The sequence below is a fragment of the Salmo trutta genome, chromosome 14, assembly GCF_901001165.1.
Source record: "Salmo trutta chromosome 14, fSalTru1.1, whole genome shotgun sequence".
Lineage (NCBI taxonomy): Eukaryota > Metazoa > Chordata > Actinopteri > Salmoniformes > Salmonidae > Salmo > Salmo trutta.
In genome coordinates, this window is record NC_042970.1 from 1959599 (window position 1) to 1982513 (window position 22915).

Sequence of the window (22915 nt, forward strand, 5' to 3'; positions counted from 1 at the left end):
GAGGGCAAAAGTGGGTGTAAACTCAACACAGTATTTCTTAAGTGATCAACTTCAATTCATAAAAAGGCAGGTACCAAATCGTGGACTCAATCCAAGGCGCGTTATAGTGCAACGCACTTTTAAAAGGCCATTTGCATTTGAGCCGCCATTGCGGAGCGCTGAACGCGTTCTCAGTGAATATGCCTTTAAAAAGGCTGTGACCTACGCTGTAATGCGTCTTGGATTTAAAACCGACCAAAACTTTGAAACCGTTGTTAAGTTAAATAAAAAAAGAGGGTGGAAGATTTCAAAACTTGCCGTTGTACCCCATCATTTCACAACATATCGTTGTACCCCATCATTTCACAACGTATCGTTGTACCCCATCATTTCACAACGTATCGTTGTACCCCATCATTTCACAACGTATCGTTGTACCCCATCATTTCACAACGTATCGTTGTACCCCATCATTTCACAACATATCGTTGTACCCCATCATTTCACAACATATCGTTGTACCCCATCATTTCACAACGTATCGTTGTACCCCATCATTTCACAACGTATCGTTGTACCCCATCATTTCACAACGTATCGTTGTACCCCATCATTTCACAACGTATCGTTGTACCCCATCATTTCACAACGTATCGTTGTACCCCATCATTTCACAACGTATCGTTGTACCCCATCATTTCACAACATATCGTTGTACCCCATCATTTCACAACATATCGTTGTACCCCATCATTTCACAACGTATCGTTGTACCCCATCATTTCACAACGTATCGTTGTACCCCATCATTTCACAACGTATCGTTGTACCCCATCATTTCACAACGTATCGTTGTACCCCATCATTTCACAACGTATCGTTGTACCCCATCATTTCACAACATATCGTTGTACCCCATCATTTCACAACATATCGTTGTACCCCATCATTTCACATGATGCTATATAATTAAAAGCGCTTTGAAATCTGATGAAAGGTGCTTTATAAACGCTAATGATTATTATCACCATCCTCAATATGTACCACGTCAGCCAGTTACCAACTGGGCCCTAGTACCTGCACCGTCGAGGATCGTCCTCAATATGTACCACGTCAGCCAGTTACCAACTGGGCCCTAGTACCTGCACCGTCGAGGACCGTCTTCAATATGTACCACGTCAGCCAGTTACCAACTGGGCCCTAGTACCTGCACCATCGAGGACTGTCTTCAATATGTACCACGTCAGCCAGTTACCAACTGGGCCTTAGTACCTGCACCGTCGAGGATCGTCCTCAATATGTACCACGTCAGCCAGTTACCAACTGGGCCCTAGTACCTGCACCGTCGAGGACCGTCTTCAATATGTACCACGTCAGCCAGTTACCAACTGGGCCCTAGTACCTGCACCATCGAGGACTGTCTTCAATATGTACCACGTCAGCCAGTTACCAACTGGGCCCTAGTACCTGCACCGTCGAGGACCGTCTTCAATATGTACCACGTCAGCCAGTTACCAACTGGGCCCTAGTACTTGCACCTTCGAGGACCGTCTTCAATATGTACCACGTCAGCCAGTTACCAACTGGGCCCTAGTACCTGCACCTTCGAGGACCGTCTTCAATATATACCACGTCAGCCAGTTACCAACTGGGCCCTAGTACCTGCACCTTCGAGGACCGTCTCAATATGTACCACGTCAGCCAGTTACCAACTGGGCCCTAGTACCTGCACCTTCGAGGACCGTCTTCAATATGTACCACGTCAGCCAGTTACCAACTGGGCCCTAGTACCTGCACCGTCGAGGACCGTCTTCAATATGTACCACGTCAGCCAGTTACCAACTGGGCCCTAGTACCTGCACCTTCGAGGACCGTCTTCAATATGTACCACGTCAGCCAGTTACCAACTGGGCCCTAGTACCTGCACCTTCGAGGACCGTCTTCAATATGTACCACGTCAGCCAGTTACCAACTGGGCCCTAGTACCTGCACCGTCGAGGACCGTCTTCAATATGTACCACGTCAGCCAGTTACCAACTGGGCCCTAGTATCTGCACCTTCGAGGACCGTCTTCAATATGTACCACGTCAGCCAGTTACCAACTGGGCCCTAGTACCTGCACCGTCGAGGACCGTCTTCAATATGTACCACGTCAGCCAGTTACCAACTGGGCCCTAGTATCTGCACCTTCGAGGACCGTCTTCAAATCAATAACACAGAAAGTGATGTTGAATCCCAAGTCAACCCAAAGTAATACGGCCAAACTTCCACCATGCCTATCAAAACCTCAAAAAGCAACATGAATAATAACAACATTCTGTGAACATAAAACACTCCTTTCAGGTTTAAAGTAATACAGTTGTGAGATTTGGTTCTGGATGCCAGGTTGATTATGACCAGAGTTACAATCAGGGGTGATTATGACCAGGGTTACAACCAGGGTTGATTATGACCAGGGTTATAGCCAGGGGTGATTATGACCAGGGTTATAGCCAGGGTGATTATGACCAGGGGTGACTATGACCAGGGTTACAACCAGGATGATTATGACCAGGGGTGATTATGACCAGGGTTACAGCCAGGGTGATTATGACCAGGGTGATTATGACCAGGGTTACAGCCAGGGTGATTATGACCAGGGTGATTATGACCAGGGTTATAGCCAGGGTGATTATGACCAGGGTGATTATGACCAGGGTGATTATGACCAGGGTGATTATGACCAGGGTTATAGCCAGTGAGTAAGTACTAGGAGTTAATTTCCACTCAGCAATAAATTAACCCCAAATCATCCTGGTCAGTCGTCGACCTTGCGAGCCAACCGGCAGAAAGTCCAGTGGTGCTCCACTGTGTTCTCGTTGGCCCTCTCACTCATCTGGTGGACCCTGGTGTTCCTGAAGCCCTGTTTGGAGATATAGTCCAACAGGTGCACTCTCAAGAGACACCTCCTGGTGATAGTCACGCGGACCAAAAGGTGAAGGACACCTGGAAGTCACTGGAATCCATCATGTGTTTGATCCACTTGGTGAAGCTGTTAGACACCCTCTCCAGTAGGGAGCGGACTTTGGTGGTGATGGTGAGCTTGGTGATGACGACGGCAACAAGGTTGGAGTACATGGACAGCTTCCTAGTTGACGAGAGCTCCACCACCTCCTCAAAAGGTGTCCAGAGGGTAGAGGGGTTTAGTGTCGGTGAGAGACTGCATCAACGGCTTGATCTGGTAGAAGTCTGAAGAAGAAGAAGAAGGATATTACTTTAATGTCAAATGTCAAGACAAAGACACTGAAATGTTAATTTATTTTAATCTTAACACCCACGAGAAACACACCGAGAGGATAATCCACTGCTGGCTCAGATTGGAACCGGCAACCCTCCAGTTTGCTGGCCCACCGCTCTAACCCCTAGGCTACCTTACGCAGCAGATCCATCTCCGTGATGTCACAGGGCAGGGTGAGCTCTGAGGTGCGTAGGAAGTTGGGGCCCCTCTTCCGCTACGTCCTCGTCTCTGTCGATGAAGTGGTGTCCCTGTCAAATCAAAGAGTGTCATATTCCCATATCACGCAGACATACAGGTATGTAAAGTGTATTCAGAAAGTATTCAGACCCCTTGACTTTTTCCACATTTTGTTACGTTACAGCCTTATTATGAAATGGATTAAATCATTTTTTCCCCCTCATCAATCATGCTGTGGGGAGGTTTTTTCTGCGGCAGGTTCTGGGAGACTAGTCAGGATCGTGGGAAAGATAAACGGAACCAAGTACAGAGATCCTTGATGAAAAGCACTCTGGAGCAAGTTAAGACTGGGGCGAAGGTTCACCTTCCAACAGGACAACGACCCTAAGCACACAGCCAAGACAACGCAGGAGTGGCTTCGGGACAAGTCTCTGAATGTCCTTGAGCGGCCCAGCCAGACCCCGGACTTAAACCCGATCTAACATCTCTGGAGAGACCTGAAAATAGCTCTGCCGTGACGCTCCCCATCCAACCTGACAGAGCTTGAGAGGATCTGCAGAGAAGAATGGGAGAAACTCCCCAAATACAGGTGTGCCAAGCTTGTAGCGTCATACCCAAGAAAAAACGAAAACAGTTTTTGCTTTGTCATTATGGGGTATTGTGTGTAGATTAATGAGGGGAAAAAACTATTTCATCCATTTTAAAATAAGGCTGTAACGTAACAAAATGTGGAACATTTTCCAAATGCACTGTATACCTACAGAACTGTGGCAAAGTACCTGAGCGTCGTGTGTGGTGGGGAAGTCCCCGTGGAACATGGATCCCTAGCATGGAGTCAGGGTAGCGCTGCAGGGTGGACTGGGACGTGGTGTACAGACAGCCACCCACGTTGAGGGTCATCTATAGGCAGAGACAAACACATTACAGCCTGAATAAAAAAATGTTTTTATTTTTTACACTATTATTAAATTACACTTTGGATGTTGTATCAATACACCCAGTCAATATGAATATACAGGCGTTCTTCCTAACTCAGTTGCAGGAGAGGAAGGAAACCGCTCAGGGATTTTACCAATGGTGACTTTAAAACAGTTACAGAGTTTAACGGCTGTGATAGGAGATAGCTGAGGATGGATCAACAACATTGTAGTTACTCCACTATACTAACCTAATTGACAGAGTGAAAAGCAGGAAGCTTGTACAGAATAAAAATATTCCAAAACATGCATTCTGTTTGCAACAAGGCACTAAAATAATACTGCATAAAATGTGGCAAAGCAATGACCTTTTTGTCCTGAATACAAAGTGTTATGTTTGGAGTAAATCCAATACAACATATTACTGAGCCCCACTCTCCATATTTTAAAGCACAGTGGTGACTGCATCATGTTATGGGTTTACTTGTAATCGTTAAGGACTGGGGAGTTTTTCAGGATAAAAAATAAACTGAATGGAGCTGAGCACAGGCAAAATCCTGGTTCAGTCTGCTTTCCACTAGACACTGGGAGATAAATTCACCTTTCAGCAAGACAATAACTTAGGCCAAATCTACACTGGAGTTGCTTACCAAGAAGACAGTGAATGTTTCTGAGTGGCCGAATTACAGTTCGGACTTAAATCTATTTGAAAATCTATGGCAAGACCTGAAAATGGTTGTCTAGCAGTAATCAACAACATATTTGACAGAGCTTGAAGAATTTTAAAAACAATAATGGGTAAATGTACAATCTATGTGTGGAAAGCTCTTAGAGACTTACCAGAAAGACAGCAGTAATTGCAGCTTTTTCTACAAAGTATTGACTCATGGGTGTGAATGGAAATGAGAAACTTCTGTATTTCATTTTAAATACATTTGCAAACATTTCTAAAAACATGTTTTCACTTTGTCATTATGAGTTATTGTTTGTTGATGGCTGAGAAAAAAAATCCATTTTTTATTCAGGCTGTAACAACAATATGTTGAATAAGTCAAGGGGTGTGAATACTTTATGAAGGCTCTGTAAAGACAGCCATCTACAGGAGACAGAAAGAGAAACAAACTGGCAGTGTAAATCCTGGGTCAACTGTCTCGTCTGGCCCAAGGCCTGTTTGTACTGTCTCGTCTTGTCCAAGGCCTGTTTGTGCTGTCTCGTCTGGCCCAAAGCCTGTTTGTGCTGTCTCGTCTGGACCAAGGCCTGTTTGTGCTGTCTCGTCTTGTCCAAGGCCTGTTTGTACTGTCTCGTCTTGTCCAAGGCCTGTTTGTGCTGTCTCGTCTGGCCCGAGGCCTGTTTGTGCTGTCTCGTCTGGACCGAGGCCTGTTTGTGCTGTCTCGTCTGGCCCGAGGCCTGTTTGTGCTGTCTCGTCTGGACCGAGGCCTGTTTGTGCCGTCTCGTCTGGACCGAGGCCTGTTTGTGCCGTCTCGTCTGGCCCGAGGCCTGTTTGTGCCGTCTCGTCTGGCCCGAGGCCTGTTTGTGCCGTCTCGTCTGGCCCAAGGCCTGTTTGTGCCGTCTCGTCTGGCCCAAGGCCTGTTTGTGCCGTCTCGTCTGGCCCAAGGCCTGTTTGTGCCGTCTCGTCTGGCCCAAGGCCTGTTTGTGCCGTCTCGTCTGGCCCAAGGCCTGTTTGTGCCGTCTCGTCTGGCCCAAGGCCTGTTTGTGCCGTCTCGTCTGGCCCAAGGCCTGTTTGTGCCGTCTCGTCTGGCCCAAGGCCTGTTTGTGCCGTCTCGTCTGGCCCAAGGCCTGTTTGTGCCGTCTCGTCTGGCCCAAGGCCTGTTTGTGCCGTCTAGTCTGGCCCAAGGCCTGTTTGTGCCGTCTAGTCTGGCCCAAGGCCTGTTTGTGCCGTCTCGTCTGGCCCAAGGCCTGTTTGTGCCGTCTCGTCTGGCCCAAGGCCTGTTTGTGCCGTCTCGTCTGGCCCAAGGCCTGTTTGTGCCGTCTAGTCTGGCCCAAGGCCTGTTTGTGCCGTCTCGTCTGGCCCAAGGCCTGTTTGTACCGTCTTGCCAACTGGATCAGATATATATATATATATATATATATATATATATATTAATATATATATATATATATATATTAATGGGAGGCAACTGTTAGACCTACTCATCGTCACATAACAGCACAAACAGATCTGGGATCAGGCTACCACTGACCTGTCCTAACTGCTGTAGTCTATTTCATCACATTTCACCTCCTTCATAAGACATGGATTGTCACTTACTCTTATTGACGCTCACCATATATCCCCCAGTCTCCGTTTTCCATCTGCACCACTATATGTGAATAGGAATATTCCTATTCACTAGCATACGGCCCGCAACACCACCATCCTCCCCGGGGTAAACAGAGGCAGGGTGGAACGAATGGCTGCTCCGTCTGTTATTCCACGGTCTTTTCCTGTCACACCTGGGATCTGTTCTAGGCAGCAAAACAGAACAAGCAGTTACAGTGGAGGACCCTGCAGACGTCAGAGAGAGAGAAAAATAGAGAAAAAAATAAAAAAATACGCAGGGATGAAGAACTGTCAACAAGATATCAATAGATTCGTCTGCTTTGGCCCTTATCGAAATTCAATGTAGCGAGTAGGGCTGGGCGATATGGCCAAAATATCATATAATGGTATTTGTCACATTTTTTATGGTATTTTATGTTTTTGATTATTAAAAGTTCTAAATTTGCTTCATGAGTTGTGCGTGACCCGAGGGTGGCAACAAATATATTCTAAATGATTTCAATGGGACTTTCTCCATTCGGATTGTTGAATTGAACAGTATAAAACAATAATTTCCTGCAGTCATTTGAGATCATTTCCACACTATGGGGCAATAATACTAGGCCTTATTTTAAACCAAATGTTGCCATAGAGATTTACATCAGAACACTGGGGTGAACTTTTGGAATCATGGAAATAGAATGTTGATTATAATTCTATAGTTAGAATATAAATTATATAGTGGGCACTTTGAATACAGTGTTTGACATGACAACGAATGAAAATGTCATGGACGAGTTATTGTGACAGGGTAGGAACCAAAGTGTTGTTCAGTGTTTCTTAGGGGACCCTATAATCTTTGCCTACATTAAATCTTTATTCATATAGCAAACATATTCATGCTTTGCCTATTCCTCTTTGATTTAGAAGATACTGTTGCACAAACAACATGCTGATTTAGGCCTCCGCCACCACTGGTATCAGGCTATATTAGCTAGCTACGTAGACAGCTAACTAGCAATTAGCATTAGTGGATAACACGATTTAGCTTAACTTGCTAAGAAAATACAAACTAGCTGTTTGTAGATGTAAGAAACACAAACTAATATTGTAATTATAGAACGCTTGTGGATTTATATTAAGATTAAAGTGGAAACAACATTGTTGCATTGACCATGCAGACTGAACCAAAGTGTCTCGTTGTCAAGCAACAACAAACGCGCTCCATGAGTGACAAGGGGGCGGGACTAGGATGGTGTGGAAAGCAGAAAAATATAGATTTGGAGTAAGATAGATATCCTTGGATTGTTTTGGCAGGGACATGTACAGGATACTACCCTCCACAGCAAAACCTTCGCTCCAGATCAAAACCTACAACCTGATTTTGGACGGAATTACCTGGAAGGCCCAAGCTATACAGCAAATGCTCTGACAAACAAACAGAAAACACCATCCAACCTGGAACTGAGTGAGCAATGTTTAATCTGAAGCTATATTTCATATTCAAAAGCCATGAATACATTTTACAATGATATATTTTACATTATGAGGAGTGAATGCTGAGTTGGGACTACCATGCTTGCTAGGACAAGGAGATACAACTGAAAATAGCATTGACATGTCAAGTGAGAGGTGTCAGAGCCCTTTAGCCCAACAGGCTACCCCCCCAACCAAACGGAGAGGCCTTAGAAGTTGCCTCCTGTTGTTCAGAGGTAACACAGAACCCTCTGTATGTAAAAACATTATAAGGCAAGAAAAGAGTACAAAATGGAGCTCCTTATGGGAAAAATGAAGAGACACTATTATAAAAAATGGAAACATCAGCAACCTCGTCTTCCACACAAACCATCCCCTGACACAGTGCTATATTAACCAGACCATCCCCTGGTACAGTGCTATATTAACCAGACCATCCCCTGGCATGACACAGTGCTATATTAACCAGACCATCCCCTGGCATGACACAGTGCTATATTAACCAGACCATCCCCTGGCATGACACAGTGCTATATTAACCAGACCATCCCCTGGCATGACACAGTGCTATATTAACCAGACCATCCCCTGGTACAGTGCTATATTAACCAGACCATCCCCTGGCACAGTGCTATATTAACCAGACCCTCCCCTGGCACAGTGCTATATTAACCAGACCATCCCCTGGCACAGTGCTATATTAACCAGACCATCCCCTGGCATGACACAGTGCTATATTAACCAGACCATCCCCTGGCACAGTGCTATATTAACCAGACCATCCCCTGGCACAGTGCTATATTAACCAGACCATCCCCTGGCACAGTGCTATATTAACCAGACCATCCCCTGGCACAGTGCTATATTAACCAGACCCTCCCCTGGCACAGTGCTATATTAACCAGACCATCCCCTGGCACAGTGCTATATTAACCAGACCATCCCCTGGCATGACACAGTGCTATATTAATCAGACCATCCCCTGGCATGACACAGTGCTATATTAACCAGACCATCCCCTGGCATGGCACAGTGCTATATTAATCAGACCATCCCCTGGCATGACACAGTGCTATATTAACCAGACCATCCCCTGGCATGACACAGTGCTATATTAACCAGACCATCTCCTGGCACAGTGCTATATTAACCAGACCATCCCCTGGTACAGTGCTATATTAACCAGACCATCCCCTGGCATGACACAGTGCTATATTAACCAGACCATCCCCTGGCACAGTGCTATATTAACCAGACCATCCCCTGGCACAGTGCTATATTAACCAGACCATCCCCTGGCACAGTGCTATATTAACCAGACCATCCCCTGGCATGACACAGTGCTATATTAACCAGACCATCCCCTGGCATGACACAGTGCTATATTAACCAGACCATCCCCTGGCACAGTGCTATATTAACCAGACCATCCCCTGGTACAGTGCTATATTAACCAGACCATCCCCTGGCACAGTGCTATATTAACCAGACCATCCCCTGGCACAGTGCTATATTAACCAGACCATCCCCTGGCACAGTGCTATATTAACCAGACCATCCCCTGGCACAGTGCTATATTAACCAGACCATCCCCTGGCACAGTGCTATATTAACCAGACCATCCCCTGGCACAGTGCTATATTAACCAGACCATCCCCTGGCATGACACAATGCTATATTAACCAGACCATCCCCTGGCATGACACAGTGCTATATTAACCAGACCATCCCCTGGCATGACACAGTGCTAAATTAACCAGACCATCCCCTGGCACAGTGCTATATTAACCAGACCATCCCCTGGTACAGTGCTATATTAACCAGACCATCCCCTGGCATGGCACAGTGCTATATTAACCAGACCATCCCCTGGTACAGTGCTATATTAACCAGACCATCCCCTGGCATGGCACAGTGCTATATTAACCAGACCATCCCCTGGCACAGTGCTATATTAACCAGACCATCCCCTGGCACAGTGCTATATTAACAAGACCATCGCCTGGCATGGCACAGTGCTATATTAATCAGACCATCCCCTGGCATGACACAGTGCTATATTAACCAGACCATCCCCTGGCATGACACAGTGCTATATTAACCAGACCATCCCCTGGCATGACACAGTGCTATATTAACCAGACCATCTCCTGGCACAGTGCTATATTAACCAGACCATCCCCTGGTACAGTGCTATATTAACCAGACCATCCCCTGGCACAGTGCTATATTAACCAGACCATCCCCTGGCACAGTGCTATAATAACCAGACCATTCCATGGCACAGTGCTATATTAACCAGACCATCCCCTGGCACAGTGCTATATTAACCAGACCATCCCCTGGCACAGTGCTATATTAACCAGACCATTCCATGGCACAGTGCTATATTAATCAGACCATTCCATGGCACAGTGCTATATTAACCAGACCATCCCCTGGCACAGTGCTATATTAACCAGACCATCCCCTGGCACAGTGCTATATTAACCAGACCATCCCCTGGCACAGTGCTATATTAACCAGACCATCCCCTGGCACAGTGCTATATTAACCAGACCATCCCCTGGCACAGTGCTATATTAACCAGACCATTCCATGGCACAGTGCTATATTAACCAGACCATCCCCTGGCACAGTGCTATATTAACCAGACCATTCCATGGCACAGTGCTATATTAACCAGACCATCCCCTGGCACAGTGCTATATTAACCAGACCATCCCCTGGCATGACACAGTGCTATTTTAACCAGACCATCCCCTGGCATGACACAGTGCTATATTAACCAGACCATCCCCTGGCACAGTGCTATATTAACCAGACCATCCCCTGGCATGGCACAGTGCTATATTAACCAGACCATCCCCTGGCATGACACAGTGCTATATTAACCAGACCATCCCCTGGCATGACACAGTGCTAAATTAACCAGACCATCCCCTGGCACAGTGCTATATTAACAAGACCATCGCCTGGCATGGCACAGTGCTATATTAATCAGACCATCCCCTGGCATGACACAGTGCTATATTAACCAGACCATCCCCTGGCATGACACAGTGCTATATTAACCAGACCATCCCCTGGCATGACACAGTGCTATATTAACCAGACCATCTCCTGGCACAGTGCTATATTAACCAGACCATCCTCTGGCATGACACAGTGCTATATTAACCAGACCATCCCCTGGCACAGTGCTATATTAACCAGACCATCCCCTGGCACAGTGCTATATTAACCAGACCATCCCCTGGCACAGTGCTATATTAACCAGACCATCCCCTGGCACAGTGCTATATTAACCAGACCATCCCCTGGCACAGTGCTATATTAACCAGACCATCCCCTGGCACAGTGCTATATTAATCAGACCATCCCCTGGCACAGTGCTATATTAACCAGACCATCCCCTGGCACAGTGCTATATTAACCAGACCATTCCATGGCACAGTGCTATATTAACCAGACCATCCCCTGGCACAGTGCTATATTAACCAGACCATCCCCTGGCATGACACAGTGCTATTTTAACCAGACCATCCCCTGGCATGACACAGTGCTATATTAACCAGACCATCCCCTGGCACAGTGCTATATTAACCAGACCATCCCCTGGCATGGCACAGTGCTATATTAACCAGACCATCCCCTGGCATGACACAGTGCTATATTAACCAGACCATCCCCTGGCATGACACAGTGCTATATTATCCAGACCACCCCCAGACCTCTTCATTATATAACCCCCAGACCTCTTCATTATATAACCCCCCAGACCTCTTCATTATATAACCCCCAGACCTCTTCATTATATAACCCCCAGACCTCTTCATTATATAACCCCACAGACCTCTTCATTATATAACCCCCCAGACCTCTTCATTATATAACCCCAAGACCTCTTCATTATATAACCCCAAGACCTCTTCATTATATAACCCCCCCAGACCTCTTCATTATATAACCCCCCAGACCTCTTCATTATATAACCCCACAGACCTCTTCATTATATAACCCCCCAGACCTCTTCATTATATAACCCCAAGACCTCTTCATTATATAACCCCAAGACCTCTTCATTATATAACCCCCCCAGACCTCTTCATTATATAACCCCCCAGACCTCTTCATTATATAAACCCCGACCTCTTCATTATATAACCCCCCAGACCTCTTCATTATATAACCCCCCAGACCTCTTCATTATATAACCCCCCAGACCTCTTCATTATATAACCCCCAGACCTCTTCATTATATAACCCCCATACCTCTTCATTATATAACCCCCCAGACCTCTTCATTATATAACCCCCCAGACCTCTTCATTATATAACCCCCAGACCTCTTCATTATATAACCCCCCCAGACCTCTTCATTATATAACCCCCCCAGACCTCTTCATTATATAACCCCAAGACCTCTTCATTATATAACCCCCCAGACCTCTTCATTATATAACCCCCAGACCTCTTCATTATATAACCCCCCAGACCTCTTCATTATATACCCCCCAGACCTCTTCATTATATAACCCCCCAGACCTCTTCATTATATAACCCCCCAGACCTCTTCATCATATAACCCCCAGACCTCTTCATTATATAACCCCACAGACGAGCCACCCCCAGTAGAAAGTCATCCTCCCAGCACAGAGTACTACTCCCTCATTGAAATAAGGGATAAATTCACCCAGCTGGAGGTAAGACAGGTGGAGCTGGAACAGCAGGTGAACACACTCCAGTCAGCACAGACCCAGACAACAGTCCAGCACAACAACACCCCCTTAAGTAGACCCAGACAACAGTCCAGCACAACAACAACCCCTTAACTAGACCCAGACAACAGTCCAGCACAACAACACCCCCTTAACTAGACCCAGACAACAGTCCAGCACAACAACACCCCCTTACCCAGACCTGGAGAGCTGGAGGTGGAGAGAGACATATCTGCACTCTGGACTGTAGTGAGACAACTTCAACAGGAAAAGAAGCAGGAGAAGAACAGAGCACTAGAGGAGAGATAGAGGAGAGGATCAGACTGCTGGAGGAGAGGATCAGACTGCTGGAGGAGAGGGAGAGGGGGATGGAGGAGAGGGTGAGGGGGATGGAGGACAGGGTGAGGGGGAAGGAGGAGAGGATGAGGGGGAAGGAGGAGAGGGTGAGGGGGGATGGAGGACAGGGTGAGGGGGGATGGAGGAGAGGGAGAGGGGGGATGGAGGAGAGGGAGAGGGGGATGGAGGAGAGGGTGAGGGGGGATGGAGGAGAGGGTGAGGGGGGATGGAGGAGAGGGTGAGGGAGGATGGAGGAGAGGGTGAGGGAGATGGTGTGTGACAGAGAACAACCCATTCGAGAGGTGGCCACCCCCTGCAGAGAAGCCAGCAGAACAGCCCACCTCAGCTCCCAACAAAAGTCTCTACACCACAGCAGAACAGACAAATGAAGAAGCCCAAGCCCAGGGGATCTCCCCCCCCCCGTCAGCCACCCTGATAGTCCTCCTAACACTCCAGGCACTTGTCATCTCCCGTCTGGATTACTGCAACTCACTGTTGGCTGGGCTCCCTGCCTGTGCCACTAAACCCCTACAACTCATCCAGAACGCCGCAGCCTGTCTGGTGTTCAACCTTCCCAAGTTCTCTCACGTCACCCCGCTCCTCCGCTCTCTCCACTGGCTTCCAGTTGAAGCTCGCATCCGCTACAAGACCATGGTGCTTGCCTACGGAGCTGTGAGGGGAACGGCACCTCCGTACCTTCAGGCTCTGATCAGGCCCTACACCCAAACAAGGGCACTGCGTTCATCCACCTCTGGCCTGCTGGCCCCCCTACCTCTGCGGAAGCACAGTTCCCGCTCAGCCCAGTCAAAACTGTTCGCTGCTCTGGCACCCCAATGGTGGAACAAGCTCCCTCACGACACCAGGACAGCGGAGTCAGTCACCACCTTCCGGAGACACCTGAAACCCCACCTCTTTAAGGAATACCTGGGATAGGATTAAGTAATCCTTCTAACCCCCCCCCTAAAAGCTATAGATGTACTATTGTAAAGTGGTTGTTCCACTGGATATCATAAGGTGAATGCACCAATTTGTAAGTCGCTCTGGATAAGAGCGTCTGCTAAATGACGTAAATGGTAGAGGAGATGGACCCACTGGTTGCCCTCTAGGTTACAGAGAGCTGGTAGTCCCATCCACCACACTACCAGGTGGGTGGTATAGAGGAGACGGACCCACTGGTTGTCCTCTAGGTTACAGAGAGCTGGTAGTCCCATCCACCAAACTACCAGGTGTGAAACGGGGAAGGGACTCAGGTGGTATGCTAGTTTAGTATAGAGCAGACCTAACCCACTCTATTAAATTAATCAAAACAAGAACATTTTACATTTGGCTGGAAGTTCTAAAGGAAATGATCTCAACAGAGAAATATTTCCTCCTGTGTGCTACCTATATCCCCCCACTAGAATCCCCATACTTTAATGAAGACAGCTTCTCCATCCTACCTATATCCCCCCAATAGAATCCCCATACTATAATGAAGACAGCTTCTCCATCCTACCTATATCCCCCACTAGAATCCCCATACTTTAATGAAGACAGCTTCTCCATCCTACCTATATCCCCCCACTAGAATCCCCATACTATAATGAAGACAGCTTCTCCATCCTACCTATATCCCCCCACTAGAATCCCCATACTTTAATGAAGACAGCTTCTCCATCCTACCTATATCCCCCCACTAGAATCCCCATACTATAATGAAGACAGCTTCTCCATCCTACCTATATCCCCCCACTAGAATCCCCATACTTTAATGAAGACAGCTTCTCCATCCTACCTATATCCCCCCACTAGAATCCCCATACTATAATGAAGACAGCTTCTCCATCCTACCTATATCCCCCCACTAGAATCCCCATACTTTAATGAAGACAGCTTCTCCATCCTACCTATATCCCCCCACTAGAATCCCCATATTTTAATGAAGACAGCTTCTCCATCCTACCTATATCCCCCCACTAGAATCCCCATACTATAATGAAGACAGCTTCTCCATCCTACCTATATCCCCCCACTAGAATCCCCATACTTTAATGAAGACAGCTTCTCCATCCTACCTATATCCCCCCACTAGAATCCCCATACTATAATGAAGACAGCTTCTCCATCCTACCTATATCCCCCCACTAGAATCCCCATACTTTAATGAAGACAGCTTCTCCATCCTACCTATATCCCCCCACTAGAATCCCCATATTTTAATGAAGACAGCTTCTCCATCCTGGAGGGGGAAATCAATTATTTCCAGGCCCAGGGACATGTACTAGTCTGTGGTGACCTAAGGGGACTTCTATGGTAGGTACACCTATAGCTCATCTCTAGGCAGTAGTACTGTAGACTACTTTATCACTGACCTCAACCCAGAGTCTCTCAGAGCGTTCACAGTCAGCCCACTGACCCCCCTATCAGATCACAGCAAAATCACAGTCTCCTTGAACAGATCAATACTAAATCATGAGGCATCAAAGCCAAAGGAACTGAGTAATATTAAGAAATGCTTTAGATGGAAGGAATGCAGTGTGGAAACCTACCAAAACAATTAGGCAACAACAAATTCAATCACTTTTAGACAACTTCCTCAAAACAAGTCTTTTTTTTTATCCATGAAAAAGTGACAATAGTTCCTCAATGTATTTGAAAAATATTTCCAGCTCTCGGTTGCCACTCGGCATGAAAGAGAAAAATGTAATGCACCGATCCAGCCATAAAATACCTGATGACTTCTGAGCGCTTGCACAAATAGCCTACAGCTGTGTCTGTTCTGAGCTCACTGTGACCCAGAATATTTTATACAAGCTTAGGCTGGACCCCAGTTAATACAATGGTTTCAAGTTTGTTGTAGAGATGCCATACCTAGCCAATGTGATTCACAGGATATTTTTATTTATTTTTTTAAATCAGGATATTTTCTACCTGTACTCTGTAATGTTTTTATTTGTTGGCTTTATGTAGGCTCTTTCTACATCGTTGGCAATGGAAGTTATTTTTTTAGATTTGTATAATTTTCATTTAGATTTGCATAGAATTTAGATGAATCATATGACAATGATTTTAAGATAAAGATTAAATTAAAACTGTTCCACGAAAATGTGCCTATGAAAATCATAACTGGCATGCAGATCGGGTTGAAATGGTACGATAACTTGGCAGTCCGAATGGAAAAGGCTTCCCTTGAGGCAGCCTATTACCAACAACTACAGGAGTATAATGGCTGAATCTGCCAAGACCAGCAGCTGGAGAAGGCTCTTCTTCTGGTTAGGATATCTCTGTTTCCTTCCAGTCATGTATGTCTTAAATATTTAATCAAACGGTGAGCGTAAAGCATCAGACAAGCTCAGTACATATAGTTGATTTGATTAAAACACATAGGGTGTGTCTATATGGAAAAATACACGTTTTAACATTTCAACCAATCGATTGGTCGAAAAAACTATATGGAAGTAGTTTAGTGCCAAAGAAATGTTTGTTAAATATGGGGGGATAATATTCTGATCTTCTTATATCTCTCAAGATATAGGCCTGACACTTTAAAAAAAAAAACTTCCCCTAGATAGATTTTTTGACAATTTTTCCATGTATGAATTTGTTTTTCAATGCGTTTCTATGGGCTAATAGCAGTAAGGCCAAACTCAATGTTTCATCAAGTATTTGTTTTATAACTAAAAGGGGTCCTAAAATTCAAATAGCTAAATGTTCCTTGGTATGACCATCTTAAAACAATTCCACATGTTTGCTTAGAACGTTTTCATGCACATTTTTTTTACTTGAGAAATACTGCACCAAACATCTTACGACTAGAATTGCAGGACTAAGATATATGACAAAAACGTCAAAATGTATATGATTTATTGAGGAAGTGTATACTGGTTTTGGTGTCTCAAAATTGATAAATGAAATGTTGGGGAAAAAAGCCAACTCGGCTCCTTCATTCATTGAATCAGATGCTCATTCATCACAAAACCCACTGATATTGACAACTACTTTAATTACTTTTTCATTGGCAGGATAAGCAAACTTATCGATGATATGCCAGCAACAAACGCTGACACTACACATCCAAGTATATCTGACCAAATTATGAAAGACTAGAATTGTACTTTTGAATTCCATAAAGTGAGTGTGGAAGAGGTGAAAAAAGTACTAAGACCAGCCACCTGGGTCTGACAATATGGATGGAAAATTACTGAGGATAATAGCAGACGATATTGCCATTCCTATTTGCCACATCTTAACCTCAATATGGACAAGTTAACATACAAGTCTAAGTACAAACACATGTAAATAAATTGGAAATGGTGCTACTAATGCACATTATGGCACAAACATCTCTCGTTAAAGTAATTATGTTTTTGTTTTGGTTCGTTTTTGGAAATTGTAGAAATAAAACATGTTTCCTTCTTCAGAAGTTCCAGCTAGGCAGGCTAACATTAGTTAGCTAATTCATTTACTAGGCTAACGTTTACTAGGCTAACGTTGGTTAGCTAATTAATTAGCTAAATATACAGCAGGCAGGCTAACGTTAGTTAGCTAATTCATTTACTAGATATACAGTAGGCAGGCTAACGTTAGTTAGCTAATTCATTTACTAGATAGATATACAGCAGGCAGGCTAACGTTAGCTAATTCATTTACTAGATATACACTAGGCAGGCTAACGTTAGTTAGCTAATTCATTTACTAGATATACACTAGGCAGGCTAACATTAGTTAGCTAATTCATTTACTAGCTATCATACAGTAGGCAGGCTAACGTTAGTTAGCTAGTAAATAAATTAGCTATCATACAGTAGGCAGGCTAACGTTAGTTAGCTAGTAAATAAATTAGCTATCATACAGTAGGCAGGCTAACGTTAGTTAGCTAATTCATTTACTAGATATCATACAGTAGGCAGGCTAACGTTAGTTAGCTAATTCATTTACTAGATATACAGTAGGTGTATATTAATAATGATATATGTAAGACATGAAATCACAAGTGGCTGTAGCGCAAATAAAAAGGACCCACAAGCTACCGGTGGCTGAAAACACAATAATCACGGGATGCATTTCTGGGCAAGGGCGGTCCATTTAAAAATACTTCCTTCCTCCCTCGTTTCTTGCCCTGCAAGTGTATACTCGTCAGAAGTGTCCACTTCATTTGAGGGGATAGGGTGCGTCTTATAAGGGAGTATGCAGGTCAGCTAGGCGCTAGCCGACTCATTTAGTCCATTATAGAGATAATAGCTAGCCAGCCTTGCTAATTATCACAGGTTACTAGTTAACTAGCTAATCTCCAATAGCAAAAACGAGTTATTTACAGACCCATAGTAGGTCATGTTTTAAGCTCTTAATAATAGTAACGTTAAACTAGCTAATTACACCCATGATTGGAAGCTGGGATACAAACAGCAGGGGATGTTAACCAGTTAACATTAGTTAGCTAACTGAAACAAATACTAGTCAGTTGCACACTAGCTAGCTGTGCGATCGCCCTTTCTAATGAACATTTTTATCATGAACTAGGTTTGAGATGAATTTACCCAACCTGTTTGCGATGTTGCATCTGTTGTTCCTCTGTAGATAAGATGGGGATCCATGCTGAAGCAGTGAGTTGGTCAGTCGGGAAATGTAAACCATGGCACCAATATCAAATATAAATATAAAATATGGTTCAGTGTGGCTCCACTACCTGTGCCACAAACATGGTGACAAGACAACCAACAAACCAACCAACCATCAACAACATTGTCGCTAACTAGGAAGTTTCCAGCTGGATGGTTTTCTGTCCGTCTGAGCACCAGGAAGAGGCGAAGCGAGAGGTTTTACTCCGACAACAAAAAAATCTGTCCACGAATATAAAGTGAGGGGGGAAAAATGTAATTGCTCATTTGTTACGTGAGGCTTATTTGATCGAATTAAAGTTTTATAAATGATTAAGTTGTTACGAATCAAAATCAAATGTATTCATAAAGCCCTTCTTACATCAGCTGATATCTCAAAGTGTTGTACAGAAACCCAGCCTAAAACCCCAAACAGCAAGCAATGCAGGAGTAGAAGCACGGTGGCTTGGAAAAACTCCCTAGAAAGGCCAAAACATAGGAAGAAACCTAGAGAGGAACCAGGCTATGAGGGGTGGCTAGGAAAAACTCCCTAGAAAGGCCAGAATCTAGGAAGAAACCTAGAGAGGAACCAGGCTATGAGGGGTGGCCAGTCCTCTTCTGGTCACCCCTCATTGCACTGATAATCGTGGACACGTGGCTTTCCGACAACTTTGGAGAAAAACAATGTACTTTATATTGTAGTTGTGCCTGTTGTCAGAGATATATAAGGGATAATCATGGATATCACCAGTTTTAGCATGGACATTGCCATTGAGCGTTTCCTCATTTTTAAAGTAGTCAACTGGGGTGGGTTTCCATGCTGTTGGGAGCGATCAGCCAGTGAAGAAAATTAACTTGTTTAAAATGTTGTCACAGACGTTTTAAAATAGCAAAGATACAAAGATCAGTCCTGTATCTCTATGGGTCTGTTGTTCACAGCGTATCTGCCGTTTCATTGGATAGAATGGTCCCACCTCTGAGGACATGTATTTCCATTGTTTACAAGTCAGTCGAATAGCTTGTCAATATAATAAGCAATCATTGGTGATATGTGAAGCAAGCAAGAATAACAAAGTACTTCCGGGTCACGGATTTTTTGGACCGGTTCAGAATAAATCCTGTCCTTATTTTCCATAATTATTAATTTACATAATATATATTATACTTCATCATACAAATAAAAGTATTTCTATAAGATATTGGTTTATTTTTAAAAAAAAGTTCAAGCCTAAATGTTCATTTTTGTGTCCTCAGTGTCACTGCTATGGGCAACTGTTTTTCAAGACAAGCCATGTATCCTGAAATTCTTAATCTGAAATCAATTGAATAATAGTTTTTCTCCAACAGTGGGCCCTGTTCATTCCCACCTACAACCTACCTTGGCTACTCTGGTCCTTGAGTCTAAACATTAACCCCTTCCCCCTTTTACTGTGACACAACAGACACTTTTGTAAGGTGCAACTTTTTTTATTTTACCTTTATTTAACTAGGCAAGTCACTAAAGAACAAATTCTTATTTACAATGATGGCAATATGCATGTCCAATATGGAAAAAGTAATTAACATCCTGCATTACGAATGGGCTAAATAACAAATAGGATTTAAATGTTTCCTAAAGTGTATTTTATAATTATCAATATTAACAGTAGAATGATACATGTTTCTTTTATTAGTATTACTGTATAACTATCTAGTAATCATTCCTTTTAATGCGGTTAATAGTCAATGCTGTCAATTTTTTTATGGTTAAACAAAATTCTAAGTCAGTTTCTAAATAAAATGTTACAAATTTTGACCATTTGTATAATTTACCATCTTCATTGCGGGACTTTTACTTAAGGGAAATTGTCGAGGTTAAGGTCTTCTTCTTCCTTGGTCCTTAACTCATTACGGCATTTAGTAGTTTTTGTCCAGGGCGTTACGTGCGTTTGCATGACACCTCCCCTTCCGCACTGCCAAACATGTAACACCTAGTCTACAAAGATATTTGCATTACAGCTAGATCCTGGGCTGGATTAGTTTGGAAGTGAAAATCCATTTGTCCCTAGTTGAATGTAATCACCATGCACTTACATTTGTCATTTAGCTGCTAATCTTATCCAGAGTTTATGCTTGGGAATAAAAACAGCAATATTTCAAGACTGATAAAATGGGAGTTTTATTTCTGTAACAGAGCAATTTACAGCAATAAAATACAGTCTGAAGATGTTACAACAAGAAATACACTTCTTTACAATCCACAGTGTATTCTTCTTCGAGACAGTTCCTTTTCATCAATGGATCAATGACAGATCCCTACTAGACAAAACTTGATGAGTTGGTTTACTTGACATCAGTCTTATCCGTCCACCATCCAATCAGGAAACAGAAGAGCAAGTAATTGTAGGTATTAATGTATCTGAATACGGACCATGTTCCCGTAGTGATGTGCGTATATTTACTGGTAAATTGACATGGGAAGGTGGGGGTGGGGGAATAAGTACGTCCTGCAGTACTTACTATTGTATGAGTAAATACTTAGAAGGTAAATAAGGTTGGTCTGCAAGGAACAGAGGAGTGGGGAAGGAAACATTTGGTATGTTTACATATTCAAGACCTTCTTGACTGAGAAGATGATGTCTTTGATCTGAGGTACACTGTGGTCCTCCAGGATCTTAGCGTAGGGCATGGGGATGTCTACACCGGTCACGCGGACTGCAGGGGCATCCAGGTAGTTGAAGGCTGGGCCTGGAAACAGGACAGATCATTATGAAACAAACATAAACCCTGAGAATGGCTTGTCTTGTGTTTTTTTAATAGTCATAACGCCCAGAAAAACACACACCCGTGTATGTATTCCTACAATTGGCATAATAAAAACTTTAGCTTGCTTATAGGGCAGTTTCCCAAATACAGATTAAGTCTAGTGTTCTGGAGTAATCTGGGAAAACTGCCCATAAAGCTCTATTCACATGGTTAGACGGCAATGACATAACTCAGCCCATCCACATACAGTGCATTCAGAAAGTATTCAGACCCCTCGACTTTTTCCACATGTTACATTACAACCTTATTTAAAAATTGATTAAATAATTTTTCCCTCAATCTACACACACCCAATAATGACAACGCAAAAACATGTTTGTAGAATTGTTTGCAAAAAAAATAATATCACATTTACATAAGTATTCAAACCCTTTACTGAGTACTTTGTTGAAGCACCGTTGGCAGGGATTACAGCCTCGAGTCTTCTTGGGTATGACACTACAAGCTTGGCACACCTATATTTGGAGAGTTTCTCCCATTTCTTCTCTGCAGATACTCTCAAGCTCTGTCAGGTTGGATGGGGAGCGTCGCTCCACAGCTATTTTCAGATCTCTCCAGAGATGTTAGATCGGGTTCAAGTCCAGGCTCTGGCTCGCCACTCAAGGACATTGAGACCTGTCCCGAAGCCACTCCTGCGTTGTCTTGGCTGTGTGCTTCTGATCGTTGTCCTGTTGGAAGGTGAATTGTCACCCCGGTCTGAGGTCCTGAGCAGGTTTTCATCAAGGATCTCTGTACTTTGCGCCGTTCATCTTTACCTCGATCCTGACCAGTCTACCAGTCCCAGCCGCTGAAAAACATCCCCACAGCATGATGCTGCCACCACCATGCTTCACCGTAGGGATCGTGCCAGGTTTCTTCCAGACGTGACGCTTGGAATTCAGGCCAAAGAGTTCCATCTTGGTTTCATCAGACCAGAGAATCTTGTTTCTCATGGTCTGAGAGTCCTTTAGGTGCCTTTTGGCAAACTCCAAGCAGGCTGTCATGTGCCTTTTACTGAGGAGTGGCATCCGTCTGGCCACTCTACCATAAAGGCCTGATTGGTGGAGTGCTGCAGAGATGTTTGTCATTCTGGAAGGTTCTAGACTCCTTCCCTTTTTCCACATTTTGCTACATTACAGCCTTTTTCTAAAATGGATTAAATCACTTTCTTCCCTCACCAAATCTACAGAATGTGATTTCAGCTTATTTTTAATAAATTGCAAAAATGTATAAAAAAATAAAAGTTTTTGCTTTGTCATTTTGGGGTAATGTGTGTAGATTGATGAGAATTTTTTAAAATAAGGCTGTAATGTTTAAAAAAAGTCAAGGTCTGAATACTTTCCGAACACACTGTAAATAACTTGTAGCATACCGCGTTCGCTCTTCTTTCAAACTACCCAGGAGTTCTATTG

At 44.1% G+C, this 22915-nt stretch overlaps 1 pseudogene; it reads right to left on the bottom strand.

The window, feature by feature from the left end:
* Positions 1–312: 312 nt before the first annotated feature.
* LOC115207226 (BTB/POZ domain-containing protein KCTD6-like) lies at positions 313–19036 on the bottom strand (annotated as a pseudogene).
* Positions 19037–22915: the final 3879 nt, after the last annotated feature.